This window comes from Camellia sinensis, chromosome 15 (genome assembly GCF_055761805.1).
Source record: "Camellia sinensis isolate YWXY chromosome 15, ASM5576180v1, whole genome shotgun sequence".
Taxonomy (NCBI): Eukaryota; Viridiplantae; Streptophyta; class Magnoliopsida; order Ericales; family Theaceae; genus Camellia; species Camellia sinensis.
The window spans coordinates 48958479-48979506 of NC_138975.1; the positions used below are offsets into that span (position 1 = coordinate 48958479).

General features: G+C 36.4%; 1 pseudogene across 1 annotated transcript; it reads right to left on the bottom strand.

Annotated features, from left to right (window-relative positions):
• Nucleotides 1-1212: 1212 nt before the first annotated feature.
• LOC114295154 (uncharacterized) lies at nt 1213-19008 on the bottom strand (annotated as a pseudogene). The gene is made up of 7 exons (XR_014356326.1): nt 18296-19008; nt 17769-17903; nt 17465-17609; nt 5687-5738; nt 5493-5599; nt 4558-4647; nt 1213-2074 (listed from the first exon to the last, which is right to left on the bottom strand). The product of XR_014356326.1 is annotated as an uncharacterized LOC114295154 (transcript).
• Nucleotides 19009-21028: the final 2020 nt, after the last annotated feature.

Here is a 21028-nt window from a genome sequence, read left to right on the forward strand (position 1 = left end):
AATCAATGTACGGGAGATCATAGAGCAATAATCGGGTGTGAGAGTCGTTTCAAAATGCTCTATGCTCTATGAAATTAACCAATTATTGAAATTATGGGGGAAAAATACAAAACCCTCAATCATCAAACCCTAGTTTTGAGTTTACTTGAGATTCGAATCAGATTGGTTAGTAATCCGGCAGTGAGGGATTCGAGTGTGAGAATCATTTTCGGCGTCGTTTCGGAGGAGATAGACTCGAATGATTTGGAGATATGCTTCGGAAGAATGACGACTTTGCGAGAGACAGAGCAATAGAGAGAGAGAGTCTGGATATGAGAAGAAAAATGAGGAGATAGAGCAAGATAAAAGTTTTAGCACATGAGTCCACGTTTTCAGGCCATTCGAGCCAATGCATTTGAGCCCTGAAACATTTTTGTTTTCATAAATATACATGTTTGTCTTGTCTGATACAATGAAATTAATTGAATGAAGAAATAAACAATATGGTGAATTTAAATAATTTTTTATTACAAAATTATTTGATTGAATTATATATATAACAAGTCCAAGTCATGATTGCATCAAAACTTTAACAAGTGAAATTTAGATTACACCCTACTCTAGTTGATGGGAAATTCTGTAGTACCCCAAATTCAAAGTAAATATTGTACAAAAGTTTAGGTATACTTTTGACAGTGAACAATATTTATTAATTTTCAAAAATATGATTATTCTAACTTTATGCTTTAGGAGGTAAGAGGATTTCGAACTTAATACCGGCTCAATAGGAGCCCCAGATTACTTTTTTAAAATCCTGTCATTTTCAAAATTTAAGAGGTACATGGAAAAAACATTGGAAAAGGAATGAAACAAATAATGAAGTCCATGACTATTGTTGCTCAAATAATAAACACTAATGCCAAAAACATATATTAGAAATGCATAATAGATTACAAAAAGTGTATTGACAAATTGAAATTTATTTTGAATGCTGGCCCATCATAACTAGGTTTAACCCTAACCATCTATTGCATTTTTTGTAAATTATTTTGCAATCCATTATATGTTCCTAACATTGCTCGAGAGGAAATATAAAAAACAACAACACATAGGGTCCCAAGCACTGAAGATTTTAACAATTTATTCCAATCAAATTGGTGTAACCAACTTCAAATAGGAAACTCCAAGGCCACTGCTTATAAAAATTGAAGGCAAGCATGAAAATGAAAACAAATCAACACTTTCTTGCAATCTCATTCTTTCTTTATTTCAGTTCATGCCACTAGTATATAAACAATGCAAATCTAAAGACCTACTCAACCCCTAATACAATCACAAATCAATGAAAAGAATAGTCCTTTGGTATACCAACCCTTCAAATCCCCCAAAGAATGGCACCTCTAAAATCTACAATTCTAAAACCAAGTGTATGTACATCAATCCACTCCAATCTAATCTAGAGATATAGAATACAACATTCTTGCAGATTTTACATTTCTCTGGAGGAAGTACATACATGAATATTTCAAGCCATCTATTACTTGCCTCTCAACCAGCAATTTAATCAGAAGCACAGATGAATCAACTTTGGCTCCATAGTATATCAGCATAAGCTTTCTCATCTTCCCGCTCTTTTGCGAGATAATCAGTTGCCTCCAATACTTCCTCTTCCTCATTTGGGATCTCTTCTACTTCCATCAATTCTCCAGATACAACTGCTTTCAGAGATATCTCTCTCTCCCATTCAGCCAATGCTTCTCTCATAGCCTGTTTTGTTGCTAGTGTGTCACTGGGTCTGTATTTCGGAACAGGCACGACAAATGGCAATATGACATCATCCAAACTCCTACTCTTATGGTTGGGACTACCATTTGCATCAGATGGTGGAATGATGAAAACGATACCAAGCTCGTAGTTACAGACGTGAAGTCTTGAACCCAATACAGAATTTGTCTTCACAGCTCCAACAGCCTTGGTCCTGAGTGAATTAGAAATTGGGCGGCCCCAAGCAGCGGCACTGAAGTTATGGGACCTAGAATACACCCATCCAAAGGATGAAGCCTCCTTCTTTAGACTGGAAGCGTCTTCTGGCTACCTGTTTTTACCATACATTCTCTCCTCTATTATCTTTTAACTTAAAACCAACAATTTTCGAAAACATAAATTGAAATAGAAATGACAACTAGAGAGATGTTTTAAAGCACGGGAGTACATAATGTGGCTTAAATTGTAACTTCACATAATACTAGGCCATAGCAACACAAAAAATACTGATTTTAGGGAAAAACATTCTTCCCATACGTCTATTATATAAAATTATTGTAAGACTACTCCGATACATCATATTGTGTGCAAATCTTTGAGATCACAACCATTCATGTATACATGAAAACCGAGGCATGATCTTGAGCACAAATTGAAAATCTCTTCTATATTCAATTCAATGTTGACACTTGGAAAATGATAAAAAGAAGAAGAGACTAAAGGTGACACAAATGGTATGGAAGCAGCATCCTGGAGAAATTAGGGCAAGGAAGCAGCACTACAGATTAGAACTTCCTATGCAAGAAGAGGAAGGAACGTATATATACGCAAAGCAAGCACCTCTGGAAATTGTCCAGGTAAATAAAATAAGCCTTAAGACTCCTCAAAAGTTGAGTCACGTTCCTAGTCTCCTTAATTGTAGCCACATGAAGAATTTTAAAAGTAAAGACAATTAAAGATTGATAGAATTGAGTTGCTACGGGACTGTGGCTTAAATATGATGTTGTATGCAGAATATATATATATATATATATTTGGCTAAAGTAACTAAAATTCATTAACTAAAAATGAAAGGGAAAACCCAATACAAAAAGGGAATGAGGTTACACCATAATAACCTCCAAAGATCAGAAAGGACAACTCCTATACATATGCCGAAAAGCCTTAGGATTCTTACAAGACAGAATTTACAAAGTCAAAAAAAGTGCCTATGGAAGGCAAAACCCTCCCAAAAGGCCAGCAATATAAAATGGACAAGAAAAAACCCTTGATTCTATGCACAGGTTCCTCAACACCTTTGAATATTCTTCGATTACGCTCTATATAAGTAAGCTATATCAAGCAAAATTCTTAATGTAAAGGCCTTGTCAGATCAATTCAAAAAATTTGGATGTCAGCATTTATGCTTTCAGGTGATAGCTTTGTAGCAGAACAGTTATGGTCATTGGTTAACAAAGAATTGTAAGTTTCCCTTCTTTTGTGGGTTGGGTTCTGCCTTCTTGCCACAGCAGCTTCCCTCTGGAGGTTAATTTCAATGCAAGGTCAATTTGTATTAGCAATTTGGAAGGTGATTAACAAGTTGTTTGTCGGGAGGCAGAGAACTCTTGATGCAATGTCAAATAAAAGAAAGAAAACATTCAGAAAGACTCCTTAAAACAGTATGCATGTTGCCCAAGTGGTTACGGATTTTGTAAAACAAAGAAGGGTTTCTAGACAAGGGTCAGGATGATTTAGTAATGAGAGAAGTGATTGAATTCATAGGATGTTAAAAAATATCATGACATGGTAATCCAGCAGAATCCTAAGAAGTTGGAACCTCCACACATGTGATGTATGTTTCAATATGAAATGGCTACCTAACTCATAAGTTCATAGGAATTGAGCTGAGATCCATTATGGTTGTTATTTGAATCAAATAATTGCCATTCCAGAACAGAATCTTAGATTTCCATCTCGTAAGGTAAGTTTTCCATTTGGCCTCTTTTTATTTAAAGGTGACAAGGGTACATGACATCCTGGTACCGAGATCTCTTCAGTAATGTGAATAAGACTGCATTCACCCTAGGTGTACATCTGTGAATACAACCGTTTAGAATGGTAGGGGAATCCATAAGAAATAGAAGAATGCACTCAACTTCACAAAATAAACTTAATATGGCTTTGAATCACTTATTCTTACATTGTCATGTGGCTTTGTTCTATAGCAATGTAGCATCATCTCTTTCATTCGGTTGATGTCCAGTGGATGGCTCTGGGAACTTGTCAAGTAATGATTTCAATGGATTTTCCAGTCTTTGGAAGTATGATGAAAGCAAAAGTGATGTGGCATTGTGTTTTGGGGGTTTTGGTTGGAAATGAATGCAAGGATCTTTGAAATTTTTTTTTGATAATACGGCATCCATGTGGGAAGAGTTGGTTTTTTGAATTGTTTTGGACTTCTATTTCGACTCCTTTTAAGGGGATTCCATTTTTTAATAATTTTATTTCTAGAGATTGAAAAGTGCTATGTAATTATTAAATTGTTTCTTAGTTTTGGTGATTGATGTTTTCTCTTCAATTGTAGAGGACATCTTGTCCTCTTTTTGTACTGCTTCATTTTTAAAAAAATTTCCTTTTGTTGCCAAACCAAACCAAGCCAAGCCTTAAGTCCCATCAAATGGGACCGGCTACATGAATCCTTCTTTTCCACGCGGCCATATCAAAGGCCATTTCATTTGTTGCCGATCAGGGGGGGAAAAAAAGAAGAAAAAAAGAAAAGAGAAAGGAATCTTGGAAGCGATGGACTTCAAAACAATTGGTTGGGAATGTGTTTACCTTGACATGCATGGGATGATTAACTCAGTTGTTGGGATAAGGAATCGCATCATGAAGCATGCCTACGTTTCTTAACCTTTGCCATGTTTTCTGTAAAAAAAATAGCATTCAGTAAATTACGTGTTAAAAGGAAAATAGAAATAAAAAATGGGCAATTGATTATTAAACAAGAAGAAATGAGCGAGTCTTCACTAAGATAATAATGGAGAAGTCACAGCTGCAAAAAAAAAAAAGAACTGTTATATCTTCATTTTTTATTTTTCTGATGTCATGGTTGTAAACCATATTAGTACTAACATTCAAGGGTTTAACTGGAAAAGAAGACAGATTTCATGTTTCACTAGAAAGCACTACTGATTTGATATTTGCTCATTTCCACAAACCCTTATCCATACCAATTGAAGTGGCAGGCAGTCACCAATCCCACATGGATTTAAAGATGCATTTTTTTTTTTTTTTTTTTTTGCATTCAGAATATATGATTTAACCAGGCTTAGACATGAGATATTCCTTATAAACCTCCGTAGGGCTGTGTGGGACTTAGTTGCACACCTATACTTTTATCCCATACCATAATGAAATATAAATAATCAGGAATATTTTATAAATAAAACAAACAAACAAACAAAGCAACATAACACATGGAATCCTGTTAAAAACCATTAAACTATCTTCCAGGTAATCGAAAGTCAAAGGTCAGGATGCCTGCGAGAAACACAGAAGGTATTTTGAAGCCAAGATTCCACAACTTGCATTTTTTACTCTTTCAATTGTGGGAAAAATGATTCTAATGGATGGGTTTCTTATCTCTTGACTTGCACTCTAGCAGCCCCATTGTAAACAACTAACAATGAATGAACTATTGATTCCAAAGATTACAGTATTTCAGATTTTAATTCATGCTACACAAACAGCAAATAGTAAAAGTTTCTTACATCTGGATCAGACTCCTCAGACTCAGAGAACTGCACTGATGTCTTTCCAGATGCTGCTGAAAATGCAGCTAAAAACTGTGCGGCGACTGACCCAATTGAGGATGAACCTTGACAATAGAACAGATAAGTAAACTGAGATAAATATATTTCAAATTTCTGGAGAAGAGTCTAGTATTATAGAAGAAAACACTCACCGAAAACAAAATCAGTTTCCAAATATTCTGGCCATTTGTAATGACTTAAAACCTGATACAAACAAAAGAAACAAAAAGAAGATAAATGTTAAACTTAAGGGAATAGAAGGATAAGATGGTTGTTTCGTGGACAGGAACAAATACATACTAATCAGATTGAATTTTTTAAAGAACTGGTAGCTTCAACCATGGTTATTATAATCGAACGATTCACAATTCGATTCATATGATTCGATACAAGTTTCAACAAAAAATTATTCGAATCGTGCTGTTAAATTGGAAATTGAGTGAATCGTAAGATTCCATTTATGATTCAATGCAATTCACCATGATTCACATTGAAAATCCTACGTGATTTGTGATTAGATCAAGATTAACTTATTCCAAATCCCAATTAATTCAAAACACTCAACCTAAAATCATCAAACACTTACGAGAGTGATTTTAGTTTGTTTATTTTTGAGAATAAACAATAAATCGACACAAACGATTTTTTACGTGGAAAAAACCACAATTGAAGAACCTTCAATTGTAATCAAAAACCACGGGCGAACCGCCACTATCAATCCACTACTGAAGAACGAAAAGATTACAAAGATACCATACAAAGATGACGGATGTCAATATGTTTGGTGCGAGAGTGTTGGACTGGATTTTTTGAAATGTTTATGGCACTTGTGTTATCACAAAAAAGAGTGAGGGTATTCTGTTCTATTCCATAATCATGAAGCATTTGCTTCATCCACAACATTTGTGCACAACAACTCCCTGCAGCAATGTACTCAGCCTCAGCAGTGGAAAGAGAGATGGCATTCTGCTTTTTACTATGCCAAGAAACCAAATTATTCCCAAGGTAAAAACACCCCTCGGAGGTACTTTTTCTATCATCAGCACACCCTGCCCAGTCGGCATCAGAAAAACCAATAATTTCGGCTGTAGTATCAGTGGAAAACCAAACCCCATACCCCAAGGTCCCATTAGCATACTTGATGATGCGTTTTACCGCAAGAAGGTGAGACTCTTTAGGACTGGCTTGGTAACGAGCACAAACACCGACACTGAAAGAAATATCAAGACGACTGGCTGTGAGATACAAAAGACTCCCTATCATACTCCTATAAAGGGTAGGATCAACATCAATACCAGAGGAATCTTTGGAGAGGTGAAGACTGGTGCTCATGGGAGTGCGTGCATGCTTGGAAGACTCAAGACCAAACTTAGACACAAGATTTTTCGCATACTTAGACTGAGACACAAATATACCTGAAGGAGACTGTTTAATTTGAAGACCCAAAAAATAAGACAACTCTCCCATCATGCTCATCTCAAACTCATGTGTCATGCAATCCGAAAAATATTTCACAAGATGATCAGCAGTGGATCCAAACACAATATCATCAACATAAATCTGAGCAACAAGAATATGAGACTTAGTATGTTTTACAAATAAAGTCTTATCCACACTACCCCTTTGAAAATCATTGTCAAGAAGAAAGGTAGTAAGCCTATCATACCAAGCTCGAGGAGCTTGTTTCAATCCATACAAAGCCTTGTCTAACTTGTAGACATGATTAGGACATTTAGGGTCCTCAAACCCTTTTGGTTGCTCAACATATGCCTCTTCTCTCAAGTACCCATTCAAAAAGGCACTTTTCACATCCATTTGAAACAATTTAAAGCCAAGAAAGCATGCAACACCAAGCAAAATACGAATAGATTCGAGACGTGCAACTGGGGCAAACGTCTCATCATAGTCAACACCCTCTACTTGAGTGTAGCCTTGAGCAACCAACCTAGCTTTGTTCCTAACAACTGTACCATTCTCATCAGATTTATTTTTAAAGATCCACTTGGTACCTATCACATTCATGTCTCTAGGTCTGGGAACTAGAGTCCAAACTTTGTTACGCTCAAATTGACCTAATTCTTCATGCATAGCATTGACCCAACTATCATCTAGCAAGGCCTCTTTAATATTCTTAGGTTCAATTAAAGAAACATAACACATGTGTGATACCTCATCCCGAATCTGTCTTCGGGTTTTCATTCGATCCGAAACACTTCCAATCACCTATTGAACTGGATGATTCAGTTTCACCCTTGCTGATGGTTTTAGTTCAGGACTTGCGGTGATAGAAGCATCAGGAGTGATGTTCCTTTGAGCACTCTTGGGACTTGAACTTACCTGTGAGGATGGTGCTGTAACTTTTTCTTGTGATTGAACCTCAGCTTCTCCTAGATTTTGTGGTTGAGTGTCCAAGATTGGAAACTCACCATTGTCATCCTCATTTGTTGCTGGAGTAGGAGAACCTGTATCATCTATAACCACATTGATAGATTTCATTATTGATGAAGTTCGCAGGTTATAGACACGAAAAGCCCTACTGTTGGTTGAATACCCTAGAAAAATACCTTCATCACTTCGGGAGTCAAATTTTCCCAAAGGCTCTCTATCTTTAAAGATGTAACACTTACTCCCAAAAGTTTTGAAGTATTTTACATTAGGTTTCAAGCCCTTCCACAATTCATATGGAGTTTGTAAAGTGTCGGGCCTTAAATACACGCGATTTATGACATACACAGCAGTATTTATGGCTTCGGCCCAAAATTTTGGAGGAAGTTTCTTACTAAGGAGCATGACCCTAGCCATTTCTTGAACAACCCTGTTCTTCCTCTCAACAACTCCATTTTGTTGTGGAGTAATGGGTGCAGAAAATTCATGCTTAATTCCATGTATATCACAAAAATCCGAAAACGAACTATTTTCAAACTCACGACCATGATCGGTTCGGATTCTTATGATACGATCAATGGAAATACCTTATTCATTCTGGATTTTAAAGACTAAGGCCTGGAAAGCATCAAACGTATCAGATTTTTCCTTTAAAAAATTTACCCATGAAAATCGAGTAAAATCATCAACAGTTAAAAAAATGTATCTTTTACATCCGATGCTTTCAGTGCGAGTAGGACCCATTAAATCCATGTGAACCAATTCGAGAGGACGTTTGGTTGTAAAGCTGTTCACCTTTTGATAAGGGGCACGGGTTTGCTTTCCAAGTTGACATGGTCCACACACATGGCTCAAATTCTTACCCAGTTTAGGTATTCCCCTCACAAGCTCTTTGTTGGCTATCTTAGTTAGGTCATTGAAATTCATGTGACCTAATCTTTGATGCCACAGGTCAATGTTACCAATGATGGCAGAGTGACAAGTGAGATCATTAGTAGTAACAATCCCATAGCAGTTATCAGATGTGCGAACCCCATGTAAGACAGTATTTCCCTTCTTATCCAAAATTTCACATTTATTTTTTGAAAACAATACTTCATGATGGGAATCACACATTTGACTAATGCTTAAAAGATTTGCTTTAAAACCATCAACTAGTAGAACATTATCTAGCTTGGGAAGACCAGCAACACTTATAGAGCCCTTACCAATGACTCTCAAAGTGCCGCCATCTCCGAAGGTAACAATTCCTCCTTCATATTTTTCAAGGGAGGTGAAGTAGGATTTGTTACCGGACATATGACGAGAACACCCACTATCAAGATACCAAATGTGTGAATCATGTGCTTTTAGAGCAGTGTGAGCAACAAAACAAGTCAAATCCTCTTTTCTAATCCAAATCTTTTAGTCTTGGTATTCTGCCTAGACATGTAAGGTTGTCTCCTAACCCAAAAAGTATTAGAATTTCTACCCTTTTGAGACACCTTACCAAACAGTTCAAAATAGTAAGGACGAATGTGGCCATACCTACCACAGTGATGACAAATAAAAACAGGTTTTACCTCCTTTTTGTTGATCTTACCTACTTTTGCTTGATGAAGTGAAGGATCAACCTGGTCTATCTTCAATTTTCCTTTTGCTTGAGTCTTCAAGTTCTGAGAGGTAGAGGCCTGTCCTTTGTGAGCCGTCGCACCATAGCCTAGCCCTCTTTTGTCAGAACCCATTTGTTGAGACCCGAGTATGTCTTCTAGAGATCTGGAACCTTTGTTCCACATGGCAATTGTTGCTCTAGCAATACGGAGTTCTTCATCTTTCTGACTGACTTTCTCTTCCAATGCAGCTTGTGACAACTCAAGACTTTCAAGCTTTTCTTCATATGTGGAATACACCTTCAGAAGTTCATTCCTTTCAGTTTCACAGGATAGAAGTTTTTCACATAAGTCTTGCCTGTCACTCGAGATCTTGATGACATTCTGTTTTGCTGTCAAGAGTTCTCCTTTGAGCCGGACATTCTCACTCTCACATATTTTGAGCTTGAGAGAGAGTTTGTCATTGGTTTTAGACAAATTCAGAGATTCCTCGTACAGCTTCTCGTAGGCTTGTTGTAGTTCTTCGCCATTGATCTCATCCATGTCTTCAGATGTTTCATCATTCTCTCTTTGCTCCTCATTCTCCTTGACCTCATCCAATTTAGCAACCAAGGCAGACAAGTTGCTAGATGGAGGTGGAGGTGAATCTCTTCTTTCATGGAATTGGCTCAGAATTTCCCATGCATCTTTAGCCTTTGTGCAGTGAACAACCCGTTGTTGTTCTTCATTAGAGATTGCTCCACGAATAATGATCAGGGCTCTCAGATTGCCCGGATTATCTGCACTTTCTGTATCTTCTTCAATGGCTTGCCAACCTTCTGGTTCAAAAGCTCTGAGAAACGCCCTCATTCTGATTTTCCAATACAGATAGTTAGCCCCATCAAAGGTGGGAGCATGATGCAGGTTCTGGCCACGAGCTGATTCCAAAGGCTTTGGAAGAGGTTGAGAATCCGTGGCCCAAAATGCCATGAATGCACTATCCCCATCTTCACCGGATTCAGGTTCTTCGGGTTCTTGCTCCGACCCGCTTTCATCATCCCAAGTTACGGTGTAGACTTTCTTCCGATTCTTTTTTGAAGGGCATTCAAGAGACATATGGCCAAACCCTTGACATTCATAACACTTGACCCCTGGTCCCCTTACAATCCTTTTTTCAGTAGTTTGAGCAAATTTTGGTGGAACAGTTTTGGGTTTGTCATTACTCTTATCTTTTGAAATAGGGGCTCTGAAATTCGGCTTCTTTTTCAAAAAAATTTTAAACTGTTTTGTAAGCATAGCCGTCATCTCAGACTCTAAATCAAATTCAGTCTCCGGAGGTTTTGCAGTCTCATAGGCACTCGTGAAAGCCATATTTTCTTTTTGCTTTTTCTTAGAAATTTGGTGGGCTTCATAAGTCTGCAAATTTCCAACCAATTGATCGAGCTTGAGGGTATCAACATTCTGAGCCTCCTCAATGGCTGTCACCTTTGGTTGGAACCTCTCGGGAAGGGACCTCAAAATTTTTCCAACAACTTTTGCTTCCGGGATTTTTTCACTGAGAGTGAAACAGGAATTCACGATATCACTGAGTTTTGCATAAAATTCATCGAACATCTCATCGTCGCGCATAAAAAGGGTTTCAAACGCGGACGTGAGACGTTGAAGTTTTGACCTTTTAACAGAGGTAGTACCTTCGTAAATCGTTTCAAGAATATCCCACGCCTCTTTTGCTATTTCACACGTGCAAATTCGACGGAATTCTTCAGGTGTGACAGAGCAGAAGAGGGAGTTGAGAGCTTTGCTGTTCCAACTCGAATTCTGGTAATCGGTTGTGTCCCATTTATCAAGGGGTTTAGGAATATCAATCCCATCAATGGTGATTGTAGGTTCACTCCACCCAAAGATTACGGAGTGCCAAACTTTCTCATCGATGGATTTTAAAAATGCTCTCATACGAGCTTTCCAATAAGAATAGTTTGTACCGTCAAGTAATGGGGGTCTATGAGTCGAGTTACCTTCACGAATAGAATCCATGATACTAATCACACAAAATCACACTCCTATAGTTTTAAAAAAACAAAGAGTGACCTGCTCTGATACCAATTGAAAATCCTACGTGATTTGTGATTAGATCAAGATTAACTTATTCCAAATCCCAATTAATTCAAAACACTCAACCTAAAATCATCAAACACTTACGAGAGTGATTTTAGTTTGTTTGTTTTTGAGAATAAACAATAAATCGACACAAACGATTTTTTACGTGGAAAAAACCACAATTGAAGAACCTTCAATTGTAATAAAAAACCACGGGCGAACCGCCACTATCAATCCACTACTGAAGAACGAAAAGATTACAAAGATACCATACAAATTACCCAACCCAGTCAATTTGTCTCTGAATCTTCCGTAACTCTTTCACCACGCCTTCGTCACGGAATTGATCCTGAAGTTGATTCCACACCACAACTTCACTTGTCGAATTAACGACTGCGTAGAATCAAACGCCTTTTGGATTCTACGCTTTAATCTTCGGAATCCACCGAAGAGAACTTACTTGAAACTTAAGAAGCAACCTCCTTGATGTATGAATCTCAATGCATAAGTTCAGAACTCTCTCAAGAACATCAAGGAAAACTATGAAAAATCTCCAAAGAAAACTTTAAACACAACCCTAGTGCTTGTAGATCAGATCTAGGAAAAACTGCTTCAAAAAAACATCCTTAACAGCTTTAAATAGGAATCTGGATCCGCGATCTCCGCTCGAGCTCAACACAGCCCGCTCGAGCGGACTGACCAAAAACTGCGTGCGAACAAACTGAGATGCGCTCGAGCGTAAAATCACACCCACCAGTATTTTTTGCTTGCCCTGACAAAATACTGAGACCTGCTAATATACGCTCGAGCTCACAAGGCTCCGCTCGAGCGGACAGAACAAAAACACAAAAAATTACATTTGAATCAACACAATGTTTTGTCTCCGGATTTGACAACATAGGGACCTAACACACATGATTCACTGTGATTCAATACTACTACTATTTTTATTTACATAATATATGAAACAGCGTCGTTTTCACCAAACTACAAAGATATATAGAAGAGATTAATTATATTGATATACATGAGTTTATATGTATATACATATGTATATCTTATTGATAATTTACTTTATTTTAAGGACCATATGTATTTATATTATGTATATAAATACATAGAATTATATATTATATTAAATAAAATAAATCTTACAATTCAAGATTCACTATTTTAGCAAAACGATTCACAATTTGATTCACGATTTGACAAAAATGGCTTCAACAAGATTCAGATTGAACTTTTTTCTTTGATCCATAATCGTATTAATTAGTACTTATTTTTTTTTTCCTTTTTAGTTTAATAATATACAACTTCCAAGTACTCACCAATGTAAGGTGCTTTTGCATGCTCAAGTAGTTTCATAGCTCATTTTCTCATTACTTACCATGAAGAAGAGGCACGTAAAAATCTGATGGAAACTTTAATGTAAAAAATAAAAACAAATCTTAATACTATTAAGCGAAGTCCCCTATCTCTTGTGTACAAAAGTACTGTGAAGTATATAAGCATGAGGGCACCCCCACCTCAATAGCTAGCTTTTTGGGTTGAGTTTCACACAAGACCGTCTAACAAATATCTTTTTGCTAAACAGAAAAAAGAAACATAAATAAATAAGAGAAGTTTTTTGTGCTCAGACAAAATCTAGACTCAAATCTTTTGTACCATATTTTACAAACTAATCCATATTTTATTAACAATTTTCAAAACATAAAATGATTTATGCATTCATAAACATGTAAATATATGCAAAACCAAAACTTCCAACAACAAAATGATGAATTAACACTTGACAAACACATAAAAAGTGTGCATGCATGCAAAATAGGTTTCTCATTAGAACCATAAGAAACTGTGTACCAAGAGATGCAGGAGCATGGAGGGCCATGGTCCCCTAGGATCTAAATGTTCCACCTTTTCCCAGTTGCATTTGAGGACACCTCCAAAAATTACATAGGTGGCCCCAAAAGAATACAACATATGATTTAGTTTTCCAATGCAACCCCCCCAATCACAAATCTCACCACAGTTGAATGTTCCACGTACTAAAGGAAAAACTATAATCTCACAAACTTCATCACTATTACCTCTTGAAGTCGCCAGAGGCTGTAGACCTTTGAATTGATGCAACTAACAAGCACATTGCAGAAACATGTTCAGATTGCACTACTTTTGATATGTCTAAAAAGGTAGGTCCCTGAACAAGATAACACCACAAAAACTTGGCATACTATCATAGTAAATAAGCTGCAAAGTCTGCACTATAGGAAAGGATCCAGTATATGACTAAAACATCACGTGACACATACAGTATCATTTGTACTAAGCTAGTGCTCCCTTCTAAAGCAGTCACAAGGACTTCTTTTGGATAAACATATCCAGAAAACCTAAATAAGCCACTAACTGATAAAGGAGCAACCCACTTTGCAACATTTCTTGGTAGAAACCCAAGTTGAACGCAATCTAGTGCAAGAAGCGAAACAAACAATTAAAATGCAATAGTAACAACACAATAGCCCAAACACACATGGAAAAAAAGATCAGCTTCCAATATATGCAGATTTAAAGCATCACATTCGCAAGAAATGCAACATGGAAACACCTTGTAGTGCCACAAATGAGGACTTATATTCAGGAACCACTTTTGGGATGGAAAGGAAAACCTCAATTAGGGCAAGATAAGCTAACGGCAAGCACTTAATGGATTTGGAATAGAAACTAAATTCATGTCTACATATTTAACACTACTTTAACCGTGCTAGTGTTCTGCTTAATATGTTTGGCGCTCTTGACAACGATACTTCAAAAATATGAGGGCTCCTACAAAAATCCACTTCCCCCAAAAAAACAAAATGCCTAATACTGATTTAGAGCTTATATTGTACACTACTAAAGCCCAATTTAAAAGAGAAAGAGAAAGAGAGAGAGAAAGATAGGAGCATCTTTTCTCAGGTTTTCAATTTTTATCTAGATGCAATAATTTTTGGTGGTACAAGCATAATTTGATTACCATTTACCACAAGGCCATTTAGAATGAAGATGTGTACCTAAATGCATGGATAAACACTTTTTACTAGCGTAGGGCATGCGTGGTGCTTGCCTTGGATGTTCACCAAGCAAGCCTGCCAAAGATTATCTTGCAAAGAGCGTGCACACACACCCATGGTGCACAAATGAGCAACAAAGAAAGGCACAAACTAATGTGCAATGTAAAGGCACAACAAAGCAATGAGAGGCACACTCGAAGGCAATAAAAGCAATATGACTAAGGGAGCAAACTACAAAATATCCAGACTATAATTCAATAGGGCAGCAAAGTAAGCAACATGCACTAGGACGGTCTTGGACTCACCTTGCTGGCTTGCTTACGCTCCCCTATGCAAGCTTTCTAAGCATTTAAACATCAACCCATTTGAGCAGTCATAATAGGTCTACTGTCTAAAACATAATTATAAGGAACTTGCTCAAACTAGTAGGGATACATTTAGATATGACCCTAAACTAATTTTGCTAGCCCTTTGGAAAAATTAAAACATATCTCCTCAATGGGGCTTTCACACACAAAACTCGGAATCATCACCCCATGTTACGGGAAAATCAACCCATGAACCGCTACAACTATTTATCAAATATTTGGATTCCCTTCTATATTACATTGTTAGATCAACTAACTCTAAAAGTTTAATCTTTTATACATCCATATCATATGTTATATATCATAAGTTTTATGATAAGTCTTTTCAAGTAGTTTTTGAACGATGAGTTTTTGACATTCGTAAACACCAAATCTAAGGATCCAAGAGTTTTGACCTAAGAAATCTCAAGTGATTGAGAAAATCTACATTACTTGAGCAAATTTTCAACATAAATTTATATAAATTGTCAAATCGAGATTCGAATCATGAATCAAAATGGCCTTGTGCCGAATAGCGAATCGAATCAAATCGTGAATCGTAAAAATTCGGTCACTTATTCTAAATTACTTAGAAAAATATGTCTACACACTTAAATGTTAAACATATCTTATGAATATGAAACATTTAGACTTAAATCAATGAAATTGTTGCTCTAAATGATGATCATGTAGTTTAATAAGCAAGAAGTTAACAAAGGTTCCTATGTAAGATCACCATCTTACCTTAATAGTATTAATTAACAAAAATGATATCCATTTTAGCAAGGTCTTTCGTTGAAATTAAGACCAAAATAATGCCATGCAATTAGTAATGTGCTTAACAACTAAACTCAACCCAACAAGCCTTGGTCCCAATTACTTGGGTTGGCTATACCGATCCATTTCCTCCAATTGATTTTATTTGAAGTCATGCCTTTAAAGTAATCATGTCCTTTTTGTAATCCAAAACACTATACACGATTAGAATGACAGAGATAGAAATCTGGAACACTATGTCCTTTATTGAGGCTTTTTACCCCCTAAAGCACATTCAAAAGCAATACAATTTATAGTTGCCATCCATAAACACTTGCTCACTCAGAAATACACAGTGAGAGAAGAAGTCCCAAACAAAACAAGAAGCAGAACACTACTAATATTGTGTCCATGGTAAATACAACATCCAAATTGAAGTTGCCAAATAGTGAAAAGACAGAAAAACAGTGTGGGTTAATATAACCACTAGAAGCTAGGAGGATTACATTGAAATAAGTGTAGTTGAAAACAAGAAGGAATAACCAAAGACATTGCAACTCGTGAGTGCCTGAGCAAAAGATAGGCATTCACAAGTAATAAAAGTAAAAAGGCAAAGCATTAGACTTTTCTTTTCCTTTTTGTTTTTTCCTTCTGTTTTCTTATCTACTTATTTATATCTATTTTTTGGTACAAATGGAAACATAGCTAGAGTGAGGCAAAGAGATTGGCCTTAAACCTAAGCCTGGTGATGGCCACCCAACACCTTACCATCAAGTGGGATGGAAACTTCAGCAATACATTAGTTACAAATTTCCAAAGGGGTTTTTACAGTTGCTTCATATTATCGTGAGCTTGTGGGAGGGGCAAGGGTGGTGTTTCCTTGGAAGAGTGTTTGGGTTTCAGGGTCCCCTTCCAAGGTTCCTTTCTTCATATGGACAGTGGCTCTAGGGCGTATTTTGACTGTTGACAATCTGATTCGACGTCAACATATTTTGGTAAATTGGTGTTGCATGTATTGTAGTGATGCTAAGTCTGTGGATCATTTGCTTCTTCATTGTTCTATAGCTACTAGGCTTTGGTCACTTGTTGGTTTGTTTGGGTTGGCTTGGGTTCAGCCGGGTTCGGTTTGGGATGCTCTTCATAGTTGGAGGGGGGCGAGAGTTGGGAGGCATCGTTAGAAGGGGTGGTTGCTTACTGCTCAGTGCTTAATACGGTTGATTTGGTCGGAGCATATTAGACGTACTTTTCAAGGGACATCTCATTCGCTATCTTGGCTACATAATAGGCTTTTTTTGATTCTTCATAGTTGGGTTATAGTATCGGTGGATCCAAATGTGTTGGCCTTTGTAGATTTTGTGAATGATTTGACTTCATAGTTTTTTTTTTTAATTTCTGGCCAGTTATACCTTGCTAGCCTTTTGTATTCTTTGCTTCATCTTGATGCTTTTTAATAATATTTATCTTTATTTATCCAAAAAAAAAAATGCATTAGTTACATATAATAGAAGTCTTTTTTTAACTCAAGTGCGACATAAGTCCAAGTTTTCATATATCCGAGTTCAAAATATTAATTAAATATGGAAAACAAAAAGATTCTTCACCAATTTTATAAGGAGAGCATTATAAAATATGAAGAGGAGTTAAAATATCAAATAAAATGGGGACAAGGCTCATCACTACTAGTTTTACAAATAAAACATCATGAATATGTTAAGAACAGAAAGATTCACCTGTTTTTCCACCAAATTTGCAGAAGTAATGACAACACGGATGCTTTCTTCTCTTCGTAACGCAAGCAATTTTGGATGATGGCAAGCTATGCCTGATCTCTTGCGGTCATTACCAAAGGCTATAACCTCGGGAAATGGAGAATACCTATTATCATAATTTGACTATATTACAGAACTGTTAGTAGCTCACATGGGTTAACAACTTCAGCATCATGTTTTTTTTTTTTTTTTGATAAGTAACTTCAGCATGTTGTTTTCATCAATGGGTAAGTAGCAAACAGCTAAACATGCAAAGGTAACTTACACCACAACTAAATTGGGAAAATCTGAGAAAGGCACTGAGATTCTTTTGTCGGGGGATAAACTCCAACACCCCTCACGGTTGTGGCATGCAATTGTCACTGGTAGGTGGGCAGAAATATCACAATATGATAAAAACCTTTCGAATTAAAAACATATGTGAACATATATGTGTGTAAATGAGTGCATCTTTGTATATAGAATCAATGGGCTCCAACCAATGCATTCCCTAATGAATAAGAAATAAATTTTCAAATATTTTTTATAATATGAAACTTTTGATTGGTATAATTTGAAGGAATGATCATATCAAACAATAAAATAACAAGTAAAACAACAGAGAAATCAAATAATCAATTTATGCATGCATATTATAACCGTATGCCACTATTTGACGAATTTATTTAAATATTGCACCTCATGCCACACTTGCAAAACAGTACATGTACAAATAAATTATCTTTTTCTTTTTCAACATGTGGAATAAAATAAAGAAACGAAATGGAAACAAAGAACAGAAAAGAAACTTGCCATAAAATATCACTTCTAAAAGTAGCAATAAAAATTTGTGAAAGGCTTTCAACAGGACAAAGAAGTTCTGGCAAGGAAACAACATCATGATGGTCCAATGAACCATGTCCCATAGTTTGAAGCCGGTTCAGATAAAACTTATTCCCTTGTGGTGGAATTGAACCAATCTGATTCTCATCATGTGCACCCCAATGAAACTGCAGAGTGTTTTCTTTAACCATTGAATCCAAATACAAAGTCTTAAGTTTGCCATTGGCAACACTGCTTGCAAAAGGAGCTCTAAATTGTTCCATTTGTTGTAATGGCAAACCGTTATCTTTAACAGTTGAATCCAAACACAAAGGCTTAGGTTTGCCATTGGCAACACTGCTCACAAGAGGAGCTCCAAATTGTTCCATTTGTTGTAATGGCAAACCATTATCTTTAAAAGTTGAATCCAAACACAAAGGCTTAGGTTTGCCACTGGCAACACTGCTTGCAAGAGGAGCCCCAAAATGTTCCATTTGTTGTAATGGTAAACCACTGTCTTTAACACTTGAATCCAAACACAAAGGCTTAGGTTTGCCATTAGCAACACCATTTGGAAGAGGAGCCCCAACATGTTCCATTTGTTGTAATGGTAAACCACTGTCTTTAACAATTGAATCCAAACACAAAGGCTTAGGTTTGCCATTAGCAACACCATTTGCAAGAGGAGCCCCAACATGTTCCATTTGTTATAATGGTAAACCATCATCTTTAACAGCTGAATCCAAACACAAAGTCTTAGGTTTGCCATTGGCGACATTGCTTGGAAGAGGAGCTCCAACATGTTCCATTTGTTGTAAATGGTCACCATTAACATTGTAATACTCAGAGGCAGCGTTAGCCTCATAAACCATAGTTGTCTCTCTATCACGAATAACTGAACTCAACTGTACCACAGAGTCCTCCCCGGAGGGTGGTTCAACAAGATTTCCACCTCTCAGCTCCGACACACCTCCCACAGGAAAGTTACCAACATTACTCAACATTAAACCCAGAATGCTATTCACTCTATGTGAAAAATCACATTTACGAATGGACAATATAGGGTCATTGCTATGCAATATCTGTCTACACCGACTTAAAAGCAAGTTCATCGATGCAACAACTCTACTACATCCATTTTCACCAAAATTAGATACAGTTCCATTAAAAACCTCCTCCACAAAAAACAATTCTTTTCACAACAAACCCAATCCTAACCTCCAAACTACAAACCCTTTCATTTCCACACAAAAGTGAAACCTCATCGACCGCACCCAACTCGGCAACTTGCCCTACCACAATTCTAACCCCATTGACAAGCACCCCATTCATGGAAACCCTAACCCTAGAAAACCCACCACAACCAGACCAAAACACAACACCAGATATATATATATATATATATATATATATATATATTTTACGATTCAAAGCATCAAATAAAATCTGGAAATGCTTCTTACTGATTCGGCGGTCCTCGAAAATGAAATCACACTATCGATGGGCTCGGCCGATGGTGTGGGGTCTGTAAGGCTCGAGATTGATCGATTCGGATGAAGAATTTTGGGTTGTTGAAATCAGAGGCAATCCGAGAGGTTGTATATGTATAGAAGTTGTGTTGATAACCAAAGGTCTGTGCTTTTTGCGAGAAAATTGAGAAGGATTGGGCAAATGATCAAATCGATGTCGCTTACTGCTAATTGAATCTGAATTTTTCATGTTACTCCATAAGAATCAAATTGAATAAACCTATCAATGTTTGTGTAAATAATTTATATATATATATATAGAAAGAGAGAGAATTTGAATAAAAATAACAAGTGATTGAATGAATGAGAGAATGAAGAAGAGGTTTTGCTCAGATTTTTATACTAATGATTTTCAATTTTATTTTCCCTCCTGTTTTCCCTGAGGCGGGATTTACTTACTGGTGTTCTTTGTGATGGACCGATTGTTGGGCATTTCCCTAAATAAGCCAAAATACCAATTCAATTTCCAAATTAAGCTTAGTTTTGAAAAAATTCTCAAAATAGGCTAAAATGTGGTTCACAACCATGCTTTCAACGTGTGCACGCCTGTCTCGCGTGAAAATTGGGAAGTCTTAAAAGCATGGTTACAAAAGGCACTTTTGATTAGGAAAGCGCGGTTACAAAAGGCGCTTTTACTTAATTTTTTTTCTGAAATCACTGTTCTGAACCACGCTTTTATCCAAAAAAAAATTTCTTCTAAAATCACTTTTCTAAACCAGGCTTTTATCCAACAAAATTTTTCTTCTAAAATCGCTGTTCTGAACCACGCTTTTATCCAAAAAAAAAATTTCTTCTGAAATCGTGGTTATGAACCACGCTTTTAGCTTAAAATTTTTTTCTTCTGAAAGAGCGATTCTGAACCACGCTTTTTGGCAAATTTTTTTTTTAGTTTCAGTTTAACTGAACTCTGAAGAAGAAATTTTTTTTTTTTTTGGTTTTTTTTTTTTGTTTCTGTTGTCATTGTTTTGGTGATAATGTATTTCAGAATAATTTTTTGGGTTAAAATTGTTTTACTAAAACCGTTCTCATGCTAATTTTTTTTTCTTTTCTTTTGTCTTTATTTTGGGTTAGAATGTGTAATTTAGCATTTTTTTTTGGCTTGACAAAAGTAAATTTATTTTGTTTTTTCTTGTGTTTGTTTTGGGTTAGAAGGTAATAATGTAATTCATAAATTTTTTGAGCTTAAGTAAAGCCA